Here is a 15031-nt window from a genome sequence, read left to right as displayed (position 1 = left end):
TTTTCCAGATTTATCTTCACTACTCTCCTAAACCTCCAGTCTTCCAAAAATTCTAAATTTCTACCTTCTTGGACCTAAATACTTGCTGTATTCTCTTGCCTCCTCATCCTTACCCTTGCTCTTTTCCCAGCATCATTGCCCCCGCCATCTGTTCAACTCCTTCAACTATAGTGACACCTGTTCTAGGAATCCTTCTATCATCCCCAGACATAAGGGCATTCCTGGAACCTCTATAGCCCTCCACTGGTCTCTGCTCTGCTTTGCTTTGTGGTTCTGTGTATATGTGTCTTCTGAGATTATCAACTCCTTGAAAGCATGTAACAATATCAATAACAGCACACTGAATGACAGATATGACTATAATTGATTGAGTACTTATTATGAGTAATAGGTCCTTCACATGCAATAGCTTATCACCATACTCCAATTTCATTGTTATCTCCATTTTAGAGATATGGAAACTGGGGCTTAGAGAGGTAAAAGCCAAAAAGCTGACAAGTGGTAGGGATGAGATTATTCAAACCCAGACTGACTCCAAACCCACTCTCTTTCTACTCCCAACGCAGCTCCCAAAGCAAAGAAGAAAACCCACATTCATTGAGCAACGACTATGTGCCAGTCAGTGCTGGCAGGGGTCTGAAACTGGGCAAGATAATCCCATGAAATAATATACATGAAAGTGACTAGCACAGTGTTTGGCACATAGTAGGTGCTCAATATAATATAAATGCTAACTGAGAAATGGATAGACTTTGTGTCTACTCCACGCCCGAACTTGCTTCCAGAGTAGCGGCTGTGTCCTACTGTGGGGAGCTGTGGAAGGAACCCTGGGGCTGAGATCTCATTTGGGCTCAGCCAAATGCATTTCCGATGACCCTGAGCAAGTCTCACAGCCTCTCCAACCTCATTTCCTCACAGTGAAATGAAAAAGCCAGATGACCTTTTTTCTAAGGTCTTTCCAGCTCTAAGAAGTGAGGTGATATAGGGGTCAATGAGTTGTAAACAGCAGAGCAAATACAAATGGAAGTGATTACTTTAATACTTTAGATCCTTCCTGCAGCAAGGACATTTCTCTGGTTTTCAAGAATATAGGATAATTCCCTTCTCCGAAGCCGACTTTCTGAGGCTAAAGTCCCCAGCTCTCCTGGGCTGGCCGGGACAGAGGACAAATGGCCACCCCTCCCTGGTGCATGCAGGGGAGAGGAGGTACCAATTGGGTCCCCTTCTGTCTTATGGGGCACTGACTTCTGTGGGATCTGGCCATGCCTTGCAGAGAGTTAATTAATGTCTGCAGGGAAAGTTGGCAGAAATAACAGTTCCTTTGACTAAGGAGGGGAGGTGACAATGAGCTTTGCTTTAAGCAAAATGTACTTAAAGCAAAATGTACTTAAAGCAAAATGTACTTAAAGGAAATCATCAACTTGGCCTCCTTTACTGGGCCCACTAGCCTTCCTCTGTGCTGGCTTCCAACCCCTCCAGTTTCCCCCAGGAAATGAGGCCCCCCCACTAGTCATATATATGTGTGGGACCCTGGTTTTTGTTTTTGAAGGTAAGAGGATCAGTACTGCTGTGGGTTTGTGAAGGTGAATTTGGACAGCAGCCCAAGATGACCGGGAAGAGGCAATGATGACAGAGCTGATGGAGCTGGATGCCACCAAGAGCAAAACACATGGCACCGACAGGGCTTACCCTCAACAGGGCTGCCGCAAGTGGGCGCTTTTCTAGGCGCTTTCCCTGCATTTTCTCATTTAATCTGAACCCTCTGGTTCAGGTCACTGGGCTTCTGAATAATGGAGCCAAGATTCCTATGCAGGTCTGTCTGTCTTGGGTGACAACACGATTACTCATTATAATATACCTCCTCCTGGGCAAATGGAATGCAAGGAGATGGAAACTATTGAGAAAAGAAGAGGAAAATGGAACCAGGAACAGTGGGTTTAAGAGGGGAGAGAACTGAGCCTGACAGTCCTCAAACTTGCCAGGGTTGGCTGCTGGAAGCTTCTAGTGCTAACATTAGTTGAGCCCTACTAAGTGAGAGGCTAAGGGACATTGCACGTACCTGCTCATTGAATCATCGCAGTAACTGCACTGCTGTTATTTCTCATAGGAGGAGATGAAGACTGGAGAGGACAAACGTTTTGCTCAAATTATGCCACCAGTGAGAACTGCTAGAATTTGAACCCAGTTCTGTCTTACACCTAGAGTCCATGCTGGTTCCACCCTGTGGCACTGCCTCCCACTTTACAGAGCATCTCAGGATGCTGGTAAGTCCAGCCTTGGCAGGAAGCACACTTCTCACCCCCAAGGGCGGGAGAAGTGAGAAGGAGTGGGCGAGGGAACGAGGGACAAAGCTCTTGTTGAGTCCTTCCAAACCCTGCCACTTGTCTAGGCACTCCACCTGTGTTTAATCTCATTTCGTTCTCCTAACACTGGGTGGGAAAGGCATAATTGCCCACATTTTGCAGACGAGTGTATTGAGGCTCAGAAAAGGCAATTGATTTGCCGAAGGTCACAGAGCTGGTAAGTGGTGGACCAAGGATTCCCGTCCAGATGGGCCCAACTTCAAAACCCAGGCAAATTAAAAATATAATTTTATACTTAATCAAGTAGCATCTCATGCTAGATTCTATTAAAGACGAGCTGTAGCAGAGGCCAACACTTAACAATAATTTTGTAGTTGAAAAATTTATAATTAAGGCAATCACCAATTAACTTATTTTTCTGGGAATAGGGAAAGGTTTGACGTTATTGAATTTTCGCTGCAGAAGAATCTGGAGGCTCATTGAAGAACCATGGAGTGTGTTCAGTAAAGCAGGAGCTAGAGAGAGCAGCTTAGGTAAGCTGACCTCGGCCACGTGCCCAGAAAGGGGACAAATTCAAGAGCTTTCTGGGCACGGAGAGCAGGCGGGAAGCACGGCCAGGTTCGCCGCTGCCTGGGAGAGTACCTTTGGCTTTAGTCTAGGCTAGATGTAGTGTCTGCCAGAGGGGATCATATGTTCTCAAAAAAGTAGGGACTGGGAACAAACTAATTTGATCATTTGTCTTCCCTGCTCAATAACCTTCAATGTCTCCCCATTGTATCCCAAATAAATCCCGTAAGCCCTACCTTGACATTCACAGCTTAGCACAATCTGGTCCCACTTTACATCCCCAATACTATGCCACACTCATCACCCCACATAAACTTCATGCTCAGGTTAAACTGCTTCACTTTTTATTCCATTAACCCAATTTTGAGTCTTTCTCCTTTCCTCCCCTTTCCTTCCAAATCTACTTAGTAAAAATCCTGCTCTCAATTCTTCAATTTCCTTTCCTAGGTGACTCCTCCACGAAGTCTCCTCTGCCCACCTAGAAGCAAACGCTCCCTCTCTTTACTTACACGTGGCATTGATCACACAGTGCCTTGAATTGAGATTATTCATGTACATGCCTCCTCTTTCCTACTAGGCACAAGCTCCTTGTGGGCAGAGGTGATTCCTCACGCCTGTGAGTGTAGGAATAAACCAGTAACTAATGAGATAAAAGATTCATGTCTTATCTATGACGTCATTATAGTTAAATAATGGTCAGCGTTTAAGTTCAATAATTTGAAAGGACTTAGCTTGAACTTGCTTAAAAGTGTGTTAGAGACCTGAAACATTTTGAGAATTAGGTTTTTTTTGGAGTTCATAAATGATTAATATTCACTCATTCGTTCAATATCCTCAGTGTGGAATAATATGTTTTTCTGAAAACCTTGTTAGAGAGAGCTTGAGGGTACAAGTCTCCCCCTGACACCAAGACTGGGTCTACCAGGAAGCACAATGCCACAGGTCCTTAGTGCTATCAGGACTGCCAGGCTGTGTGTCTGCACGTGCCCATGTGCCCCATTTGCTGTATCCCCTCCTTTGCTAGTCACTGTACTAGGATCTTGAGTCTCACGGTTCCCTCCACGGCTGCAGAGTATGGCTTTCCAAGCAAGCTCCAAGTCTTGCCAGGCATCCGTCTCCTCCATAGTTAGGTCAAGCCAAGGGAGAGACATTGAAGGATGCTGCTGTTAAAAATACTTGGTCTGGGCTTCCCTGGTGGCGCAGTGGTTAAGAATCCGCCTGCCAATGCAGACGACATGGGTTCGAGCCCTGGTCTGGGAAGATCCCACATGCCGCGGAGCAACTAGCCCCGTGAGTCACAATCACTGAGCCTGCGCGTCTGGAGCCTGTGCTCCGCAACGGGAGAGGCCGCCATAGTGAGAGGCCCGCGCACCGCGATGAGGAGTGGCCCCCACTTGCCGTAACTAGAGAGAGCCCTCGCACAGAAACGAAGACGCAACACAGTAAAAATAAATAAATAAATAAATTAATTAATTAATTAAAAAAAAAAAACTTGGTAACCAGCCAAGTCACTTAGCCAGCATTCAGCTCCGACATTGTACTCTGTTTATGACTGGGAGGGAGAGACATTCCCAACCAAGAAATACCTCTGGCCCGTTTGCACAGCAGCGCTGGCCCTTGTCTCTAGTTCACTTGTTAAGTTTGCAGAATTAAGTCAGCAAGGCCCCATCTTGGATCAGTCATAGCCAGTAGAAAGACGGCCCCCCTGACTCTGGCTAAAAGCCAGGTGCGGCTCCGCTCCATCCATCTCCCCACAAATCTGGACTTACCTGAATGGGAAAAACATCATTGTCCTCTTTGGCTCGCTTGGAGGATGATCTCATTTTGAGTGGAAACCAAGATAACTTACTCTGCTTGCTGCATCCAGAGGCAGTTTACTCAGTGGTCCAGGATTCAGGGCTCTGGGGCCAGTGGGAACTCAGCTCACCCTTCAGCTCTGGGTTTTGCTTCGTGGGTGTGGTCAGGTTTCTTGACCTCTCTGTGCTTTGCCTCCACATCTGCAAAGCAGGACTACTCACCAGACTTCATAGCTGTCGAGAGAATTAAATGAGCTGAACATAGCAATGGACAAAGGAAGCGCTCCATGGGTGTCGTCTATTATTAGAATCACAACTGCCCATGGGGATGTGACAGGTTCAGCTGACCCGCTGTAGCTGCGTCGCTCCAAGGGTGGCATGCTCCTTCTTTTGCTTTTTCTCCCCTGATTGATTCCTTAATCAAAATTCAAACCTAACCGTGAAGTTGATAGCATTTCCTGTCGAACGTGACCCTTGACTGGGGGTATGGGATGCTTCCTGTGTTATTCTGGTCTGTGCAACAGACATTCCCACACTGTTCCCTTCCAGAGAGGAGCTGTCCTAGGCGGTGGGAGGTGTGGGGATGAAAAGGTAGCGAAGACACTATTCTTGCCTTCGGGAGCTTGTCGTCTGGCTGGACTGAAAGAAAGGTGCCCGATTCCTATAAAACACCACCAAGTGTGAAAACTGTTGAAAATGAGACGCAAACCCAATGACCAGGCTGTTGGCGCTAACCCGTGTCACTATCCTGCCTTATTTTAATTATGGTTTCCCTTCTCTGCTATCATCAAATTAAAAAATCCTTCACATGGTAGTCTAGCAACATTGTTATGTTGTCATACTGCAAATCATGTGGAAAGAGCAAATTGTTTTCAGAGAAAGTTTCAAGTAAATTTATGAGCTTATGGACAAATTGCCCGTTAATTGCTTTTGAAAAAAACACTGTCAATGGACTAATTTCAATCTTCAAAAAAAAAAAAAAAAGAAAAAAGAATGCCATCTCCCATGTTTCTGGAGCTTTAAGGTTTATAAATCTCACTGTTGTGCATTTTCCCTCTGAGTCCTGACGGTGACTCTCTGATGGTGGGAGGGATTCTCAGTCTCAGGTTGGAAATGCAGGCAGAGGCTTGGAACGGTCGTGTCTTGCTCTGTTCACGTGCTGAGGGGGCTTGTGAGGTTTTGGAACCCAGGATCCCTGACTTCAAATCCAGAGCCCTTTTCGCTACCTTACTCTGTAGTCAAGTAGTTCTGCACCATTTCACTAACATTTAATTAGCTAAAAGTGGAAACAGGTAACCTTGAAATTAATTCGAGTTAATGTTAAATGTTGCTAACTTTTTATTAGTTGAACGTTTCCATTAACTTTTCCAGTGGCTGCTTTCTTGTACCCACTCACAGCAGTGAACAAAATCGAGTAAGTGCTGCATAAGTCTTTACTGAATAAACAAATAGCTTAGCTGGCTGGGTCTGGCTGCAGGGTGGGGTTAGAAGTTTGAGTCACGGAAGACAACATTGAGTATTGAATTCACTCTTTGGTTTGTCAAGTATTAAGTCTCTGTTCTATGTAGTGTGCTCCGTGGAGTAGAGCATGGCACACTGTGGTCCTTGGCAAGTTATTTAACCTCTCTGAGCCTCAGTTGCCTTGGCTTTAAAAATGAGGAATAATAATAGCACCCAATTCATGGGATTGTTATTAGCATCAGATAAATGGATGTATATAAAGAGCTCGGTTCAGAGGCTATCACGGATTGTTGGTGCTCAGTACGTGGTAAAGACAGTAATTATCAATCTCCGTGCTATGTATTTACACACGGTTCATACCCCGGGGTTCCACAGATTCAATGAAGTGGTCTGTTGCTCTCGGTAGCAGCACAGAATGCCCCTGTCGATTTGTTCTGGAGCAGAGGAGGGAAACGGAGGCCAGCTATGAAAGCAGAGCTGCGTTCCCGTGGTCCTGATGGAGGAAGAAAGGGTCTTCCTTCTTAATTTTAGGTGACAATTGGGGAAGGGGCCCAGACAACTCACGTGCTGGGCACACGGCACACTCCACATGGGGCCTCCACTCAGCATCCTTTGGGAATTCTGGGCCCCTGGGCCCTTCAGCCGATTGCCTGGGTCAGATGTGTGTGCGGGGATGCAGGGATGGGGCCTTTGATCCAGTGACCACTCTGGGTTCGAGCGACAGAATGACAAAGCTGGCAAAGCAGGGTGCAGGTAGATTGCTTCCCCTTCTGCAGTTCTGTGTCCTCTCTCTACAGTGGAAGGAAAGAGTCCTCCCTGGGGCCCTGGAGTGCGTCTACCTCAGTCCTCCCCTTGAGCAGGGCTCTTCTGAGGCTGAGCCCTGGGGATGGGAGGGGGCAGGGGAAAGGACTGGAGTGCTGGCCTCATCCCCAGGGACCCTTCCTGGGAGTGAACGTGGGCACAGAGACCTCCACTTTGACTCGCCCCAGACTGGGCTGCAGTCTGGGCCTGATGCACAGCACTGAGTTGCTCTAATGAATGGAGCTGCTGGCCAGCTTGTTTGCGACCTGACATTTTTGCTGGCCCTGCCAGCGGCTGCCTCCTACTCTAAGTGGGGAAAAGCCACTTAGGAAGACAGCAAAGCAACCTGCCACCAATCTGTCAGCAATTGGCTTCCATTAGGGATAGGACCGCCGTGAGGTCGGGGAGGGGCAGGCTGGGAGGGAGAATGAAAGAGAAAGACAGATCTGTCTGTTTCATCTCATCCGGTTTCCAAATCCCAAAGGGATGTTCCGGGGAGGAGACTCGGTAAACTGGCGGATTGTCTCTTTCAAGGTGGCAGCTGGGTTCAAAGGTGTCTTCACCTCTCTCATGGAAAGAAAAGAACCAAATGCCAATTTTGCTGATTGTATCAGTTTGTAGAAGTGTATCAGGTTTATCATAAACTGTCCTGGCTGCCCCCCATGATGGTTTATCTGTCCCCATTTCTGTCTGATCTGTTGTATCTGTCTATTCTCATGTCTGTGTCTCCCAACTGGCCATGGCTTTCCCCAAGATTTTCTTCCCTAGTTGTATATATTCTTTTTAAACATCTTTATTGGAGTATAATTGCTTTACAATGTTGTGTTAGTTTCTGCTGTATAACAAAGCGAATCAGCTATACATATACATATATCCCCATATCCCCTCCCTCTTGCGTCTCCCTCCCACCCTCCCTATCCCACCCCTCTAGGTGGTCACAAAGCACCCAGCTGATCTCCCTGTGCTATGCAGCTGCTTCCCACTAGCTATCTATTTTACATTTGGTAGTGTATATATGTCCATGCCACTCTCTCACTTCGTCCCAGCTTCCCCTTCTCCCTCCCCATGTCCTCAAGTCCATTCCCTACTTTGAGCAGTGGTTCCCAAGTAGAGAGGCAGTATTGCACATGGGAGAGGCTGTGCGTAGAACCATGTGGGACTTTGGTTTTCTCCATGACTAAGGACTGCTCCTGGCTCTCAATAATCACTGGGTCTGGACCAGGGATCATCTAAACATCCTGCAATGAGCAGGGACAGTCCTACACAAAAAGACTCATCCCACCCAAATGCCAGTACTTGTCCTGTTAAAAGTCTAGGGCAGAAGTCTAGGGCTATGTACCCCAATGTTCACTGCAGCACTATTTACAATAGCCAGGACATGAAAGCAACCTAAATGTCCATGGACAGATGAATGGATAAAGAAGATGTGGCACTTATATACACCGGAATATTACTCAGCCATAAAAAAGAATGAATTAACGCCATTGCAGCAACATGGATGGACCTAGAGATTGTCATACTGAGTGAAATAAGTCAGACAGAGAAAGACAAATACCATATGATATCGCTTATATGTGGAATCTAAAAAAATGGTACAGATGAACCCACTTACAAAACAGATATAGAGTCACAGATGTAGAAAACAAACTTACAGTTACCAAGGGGAAAAGGGAGGGCAGGAGGGATAAACTGGGAGATTGGGATTGACATATACACACTACTATATATAAAATAGATGACTAATAAGAACCTACTGTATAGCACAGGGAACTCTACTCAATACTCTGTAATGACCTATATGGGAAAAGAATCTAAAAATGAGTGGATATATGTATAACTGATTCACTTTGCTGTACAGCAGAAACTAACACAACATTGTAAATCAACTATACTCCAATAAAAATTAATTTTAAAAGTCTAGGGTAAGAGGGATAAAGGTAACCAGGGGTAACTGGGCTCAAGGGGGGGCTGACTCATGCTAACTCACCCCAGACTGATAAAAAAGAATTGCCCTGGAGCAGTTTACAGAGGGGCTGTTACTTTTTGGTGGACAGAGACTCTCTCTGCTCTTTGGAGCTCCTCCTTGTTCCAGAACGATAGGGAAAATGACTTATCGGTCCAAAGGTGAGCATGGACTGGGGGCTAGTGGAAGCCCGTGCACAGTGGGGCCCTATGAACCAATCATCACTTGTCATTGTCGCAAATGCCTCTCTTGAGTCTGGAATACTTGTGGCATCTGTGTCTCTCCCTTTCAGCCAGTGCTGGATAAACCCCAACAAACACTTGCTCCTGGGGCCCCTGCCACCTAGAGACGTGGCGCTGAGCTTGTGCTTCAGAGGGCCTTACTCTGGCCCTTCCCCTACCTGGGACTTTGGATTTCCTGACCCAACAGCCCCAAGCCGGCTCCCAGGGCCTCTACCCCAGATCCATTGGCAGGGTGCACATCCTGAGGCCAAGGATGGCCAAGGAACAGCTGTTTGCAGGGGGCAGGGAGACAGAGCTTGGACAGTTGTCTTGAGCTCTAGGACAGAGCCGAGTTGGGAAGAAAATGGGTGAGGCTTGCTTTGGGCTTTCTCTTCCAGGATCCAGGCCTGGCATCTCCTATTAGTAGAGCCTTTCTCCCCTGGGATTCCCAGAACTTAACTATGATCATATCCAGTCTTCCTGGGAAAAATGCCTGTGTTACCTTGACTGGATTTGGGACCCTTGATTCTTCACTCACTCAGATCTGGGGTTTCTCTCCAGTGATTTCTTAGAAGGTTGATCACATGTATTTTGTTGGCTGTTATAACTATTCACATCCCTCTGAGGTCCTTTGTGAGGGAATAGGGTGGGACTGGGTCATTGTAACTTCCCACAGTAACAACGATGTCGTGATGTCAGCTGCTTTATTCCAGCTCTCTTCTTATTATGTCTGTTCCTATGTCTATTTGGCCCATGGTTTTGTTTATTCTGTTTTCTTAAAAGTTTTACCTTTTGGGCTTCCCTGGTGGCGCAGTGGTTGAGAGTCCGCCTGCCGATGCAGGGGACACGGGTTCGTGCCCCAGTCCGGGAAGATCCCACATGCCGCGGAGCGGCTGGGCCCGTGGGCCATGGCCGCTGAGCCTGCGCATCCGGAGCCTGTGCTCCGCAACGGGAGAGGCCACAACAGTGAGAGGCCCGCGTACCGCAAAAAACAAAAACAAACCAAAAGTTTTACCTTTTGGGGCCCTGGACACAGGACCATAAACTTATCCCATCAAACAGTAAATTTGCAGGGTTGGTATCGCTTCCCTACAAACATTAGAGGTTTTGATATTTCAAGCTGCAGTTCTAGCAGTTTCTTTGATCTTTTACTGAGCAGTAAATTATTTATTGGGTCTGTCATAAAGATAAACCAAAGCCTATAAACTATATTTATAGTATCACAAAAGTCTCCCTCCTACCTGGCATCTTCAGAGGTAGATGGTGGTCCTGATGATATTGAAACATCCGGGGCTGGAGCGGCCCTAGGCCTGGCCACTTTGTCCCCTTTTTAATACCTTTTCTTCTTTCCTTTCCTTTGAGCTGTTTTGCCTTCCTTCCACGATTTTGCCTCGTTTTCCCTTCTCTCTACTATTTTTTTGGCTCCAGAGCTGAGATTTTCGTGAGGGTTGTTGTGAAGATCCCATTGCCCCTCCCTGGCCTCTGGGAGGCCACATCCCCTTTCTGCTTGAACCCCAGGCCAATCTCAGCTCTTCCCTACAGAAACCTACATCCCCAGCCCCCCGTACCAGGCCCAAAGCTATTTCCTTCCCGTGCAATCCTTCTGCCTTGAAGCCCAGACACCTGTCGAGCCCTGGGAAAATGAACTGTGCCCAATCACTGGCCAGTTTCAACAGACACTTTGGGTTGTTGGGAGAATTCATTACAGAGTGTGTGGGGGGCATACGTGTGATTGGATGTGCTCGGGAGCAGATGACTGCCAGCCTTTAAGCACCCTCTTTCGTTTTATTTTTCCTTTGACTTTTAACTAGCACCTTCCTCAATTAAAGTGGCAAGGGCAGACAAGGAAATCAGTGGATCTCTTCCCGAACATCAATAAAACACATTTCTCTCCAGGATACCTATTTGTTATTTGGATATCAGGCTGACTGTAATCTGTTTCCATTTTCCCTCTTCGTGTCCCCCGCCAGAAGCTGGAGGCTCAGCCATGGAAATCCTGCTGTTTCCATTTGGCTGAATGAAGGGACAGATTAGATTCCTGTTTGCTTTGCGGACATTTCCATCAGATATTCATTAGATGTGTCAGGGAGAGCCTGGAATATGTGTCTCCCCTATTTATTTCGGGTGTGGCGGGGTGGGATACTGGTGCAGGGGGCTCTTGGAAGATGTTACCACCTGCCTCAAAGATTCTTTCTTCCTCTGCTTGATGATAAATCATGGCCCGAGTTATTTCTGTTCTGAAAGATATGGATGTCAGGGACTGCTCCTTGCTGCTACAGAAGAAAAGAAACTGGACCTTGGTGGAAAGGTAGGAAGAGTGTCTTTGATGAGCATCCTACAGTGCAAGGTGTTCCACTGTACAGATGAGGAAACTGAGGTCCAGAGAAATTAAGTAGATTGTTTCCATGGGACTACCCAGTTCTCCCCTCTGCCTTCTTTCCTGCTGCCAGTTCTCCTGAGGGGTGCCTCCAGCCTAGCCACTCCCTGCCCACCTACTTGCCACGAGCTCTGGGCCCTCAGGAATGGATGTGTCATTGATATGTACTTGCAGCCAATCAGGAAGGCAGGGACATGCCTAATATTTGCTGTGTCTGATAAGTTGCCTAGCATGTCACCAGGCACAAGGTGAGCTCACAACACATCCTGGTCAATTGATTGAGCCCTGGGACTCACCTCTGAGGTTGCCCGTCCTCTATTGCAATTGCTTATTGAACCCTAACTATACGCAGGTCTAGCCAAAGCTTCTGGCTCCAGAATACCCACGTCCTGGGAGCCTCAGTCCCGCCCTTCTGGAGGATCCATTCCTTCTGCCTTGGCCAACAGACTGACCTCACCCCTCCCTCCTTCCTTGTCTGTTTCCTGTCCCACCTCCATCAGTGCTGTGTTGCCAGGACCGCCCCCCGCCATTTGCTTGGTCCTGCCCCCACCCCCAGCCCCGCTGCCAGCTGCTACTTTCCAGGTGTCCCCACTTCAGGGGGGCAGCTCCATTTTACTTTTTTCTTTTTTTAACATCTTTATTGGAGTATAATTGCTTACAATGGTGTGTTAGTTTCTGCTTTATAACAAAGTGAATCAGCTATACATATACATATACATATATCCCATATCTCCTCCCTCTTGCATCTCCCTCCCACCCTCCCTATCCCACCCCTCTAGGTGGTCACAAAGCACCGAGCTGATCTCCCTGTGCTATGTGGCTGCTTCCCACTAGCTATTTTACGTTTGGTAGTGAATATATGTCCATGCCACTCTCTCACTTCGTCCCAGCTTACCCTTCCCCCTCCCCATGTCCTCAAGTCTATTCTCTACATCCGCGTCCTTATTCCTGTCCTGCCCCTAGGTTCTTCAGAACCTTTTTTTTTTTTTTTTAGATTCCATATATATGTGTTAGCATACAGTATTTGTTTTTCTCTTTCTGACTTACTTCACTCTGTATGACAGACTCTAGGTCCATCCACCTCACTACAAATAACTCAATTTCATTTCTTTTTATGGCTGAGTAATATTCCATTGTATATATGTGCCACATCTTCTTTACCCATTCATCTGTCAGTGAACATTTAGGTTGCTTCCATGTCCTGGCTATTGTAAATAGAACTGCAATGAACATTTTGGTACGTGACTCTTTTTGAATTATGGTTTTCTCAGGGTATATGCCCAGTAGTGGGATTGCTGGGTCGTATGGTAGTTCTATTTTTAGCTTTTTAAGGAACCTCCATACTGTTCTCCATAGTGGCTGTATCAATTTACATTCCCACCAACAGTGCAAGAGGGTTCCCTTTTCTCCACACCCTCTCCAGCATTTGTTTATAGATTTTCTGATGATGCCCATTCTGACCGGTGTGAGGTGATACCTCATTGTAGTTTTGATTTGCATTTCTCTAATAATTAGTGATGTTGAGCAGCTTTTCATGTGCCTCTTGTCCATCTGTATATCTTCTTTGGAGAAATGTCTATTTAGGTCTTCTGCCCATTTTTGGATTGGGTTGTTTGTTTTTTTAATATTGAGCTGCATGAGCTGCTTGTAAATTTTGGAGATTAATCCTTTGTCAGTTGCTTCATTTGCAAATATTTTCTCCCATTCTGAGAGCTGTCTTTTCATCTTGTTTATGGTTTCTTTTGCTGTGCAAAAGCTTTTAAGTTTCATTAGGTCCCATTTGTTTATTTTTGTTTTTATTTTCATTACTCTAGGAGGTGGGTCAAAAAGGATCTTGCTGTGATTTATGTCATAGAGTGTTCTGCCTACGTTTTCCTCTAAGAGTTTTACAGTGTCTGGCCTTACATTTAGGTCTTTAATCCATTTTGAGTTTATTTTTGTGTATGGTGTTAGGAAGTGTTCAAATTTCATTCTTTTACATGTAGCTGTCCAGTTTTCCCAGCACCACTTATTGAAGAGGCTGTCTTTTCTCCATCATATATTCTTGCCTCCTTTATCAAAAATAAGGTGACCATATGTGCATGGGTTTATCTCTGGGCTTTCTATCCTGTTCCATTGATCTATATTTCTGTTTGTGTGCCAGTACCATACTGTAGCTTTGTAGTATAGTCTGAAGTCTGGAAGCCTGATTCCTCCAGCTCTGTTTTTCTTTCTCAGCATTGCTTTGGCTATTCGGGGTCTTTTGTGTTTCCATACAAATTGTGAAATTTTTTGTTCTAGTTCTGTGAAAAATGCCATTGATAGTTTGATAGGGATTGCATTGAATCTGTAGATTGTTTTGGGTAGTAGAGTCATTTTCACAATGTTGATTCTTCCAATCCAAGAACATGGTATATCTCTCCATCTGTTTGTATCATCTTTAATTTCTGTCATCAGTGTCTTATAGTTTTCTGCATACAGGTCTTCTTAGGTAGGTTTATTCCTAGGCACCTTTTTAAAGAGAGTGTTGTTTCCTGTGACACTGGCAATCCTTCAGAATTGAAAAGGCCTGTCTCTGCATCTCACACTCTGTCACCGGCTCTCAAGATGGGGCCTAAGTGACTTGTCATCTTCTCTTGTCAGTCGCTGGCTCCGGCTGGCACTTGTGCTCCTCCCTCCCCGCTGGAGCCATAATCCTCCCCTTTGATATCACAGTTGTCTCCATGGCACTGAGTAGCCCTCACAGCTCTGCAGGGGCTCTCAGCCTTCGAGAAAAATGGAAACAACAGCAAGAAAGACCGTAAGAAAAGGGTAGGCTTCCCTGGTGGCGCAGTGGTTGAGAGTCCGCCTGCTGATGCAGGGGACACGGGTTTGTGCCCTGGTCCAGGAGGATACCACGTGCCACGGAGTGGCTGGGCCGCTGAGCCTGCACGTCCGGAGCCTGTGCTCCACAGCGGGAGAGGCCACAACAGTGAGAGGCCCGCGTACCGCAAAAAAAAAAAAAAAAAAAAGAAAAAGGTAATGTCCATCTCCACCCCCCATCCCTTTACCCTCCCGGGAAAAACATCTCTAGTAGAGAAGGTACCCAAGAACTGGGAGAATGGCAGAAAGACCCTTAGACAGAAGGCTCTGTTTGCCACTGCTGTTCCAAATGGTATTTTTAATTTTCCTGTTTAAGCAGCATGCCCAAGAGAGCTGGCTTCTGCCCCTGGTGTGACACGAGAAGCAGGGTGTCCAACACCAGGATGGGCTCAGCTTCCAGAAGGGAGGCCCTGGAGTGAACCCCCTTAGGTCACCGGAGAGCTCAGGTCTGGGAGACAGGGAGTGGGAAGGGATGGGAAAACAATGCAAGTTTTGGAATTCCCAGCTATCTCTATGTGATGCTAACAGCTTGGCATGTGTTATGCCCACACCTACACATGTCAGACCCAGTTTTTTGTTTGTTTTTTTAAAATAAATACAAGATCAGCTTTATTTATTTATTTATTTGGGTGCACTGTGCGGCATGTGGGATCATAGTTCCCTGACCGGGGATCAAACCTGCAGTGGAAGTGTGGAATCTT

General features: G+C 46.4%; 1 long non-coding RNA gene across 1 annotated transcript in view; it reads left to right on the top strand.

Annotated features, from left to right (window-relative positions):
• Nucleotides 1–15031, top strand: part of LOC137230894 (uncharacterized) — a 270727-nt gene that overhangs the window by 247912 nt on the left and 7784 nt on the right. Inside the window, exons 7-8 of the long non-coding RNA XR_010946298.1 lie at nt 2108–2264; nt 2732–2836. This is a non-coding gene — a long non-coding RNA (uncharacterized lncRNA). The remainder of the gene's footprint in view (nt 1–2107; nt 2265–2731; nt 2837–15031) is intronic.

Source organism: Pseudorca crassidens, chromosome 9 (genome assembly GCF_039906515.1).
Source record: "Pseudorca crassidens isolate mPseCra1 chromosome 9, mPseCra1.hap1, whole genome shotgun sequence".
NCBI classification, from domain to species: Eukaryota; Metazoa; Chordata; class Mammalia; order Artiodactyla; family Delphinidae; genus Pseudorca; species Pseudorca crassidens.
Note: the sequence above shows the minus strand (reverse complement) of the source record. Positions and strands in the feature narration are given on the sequence as shown.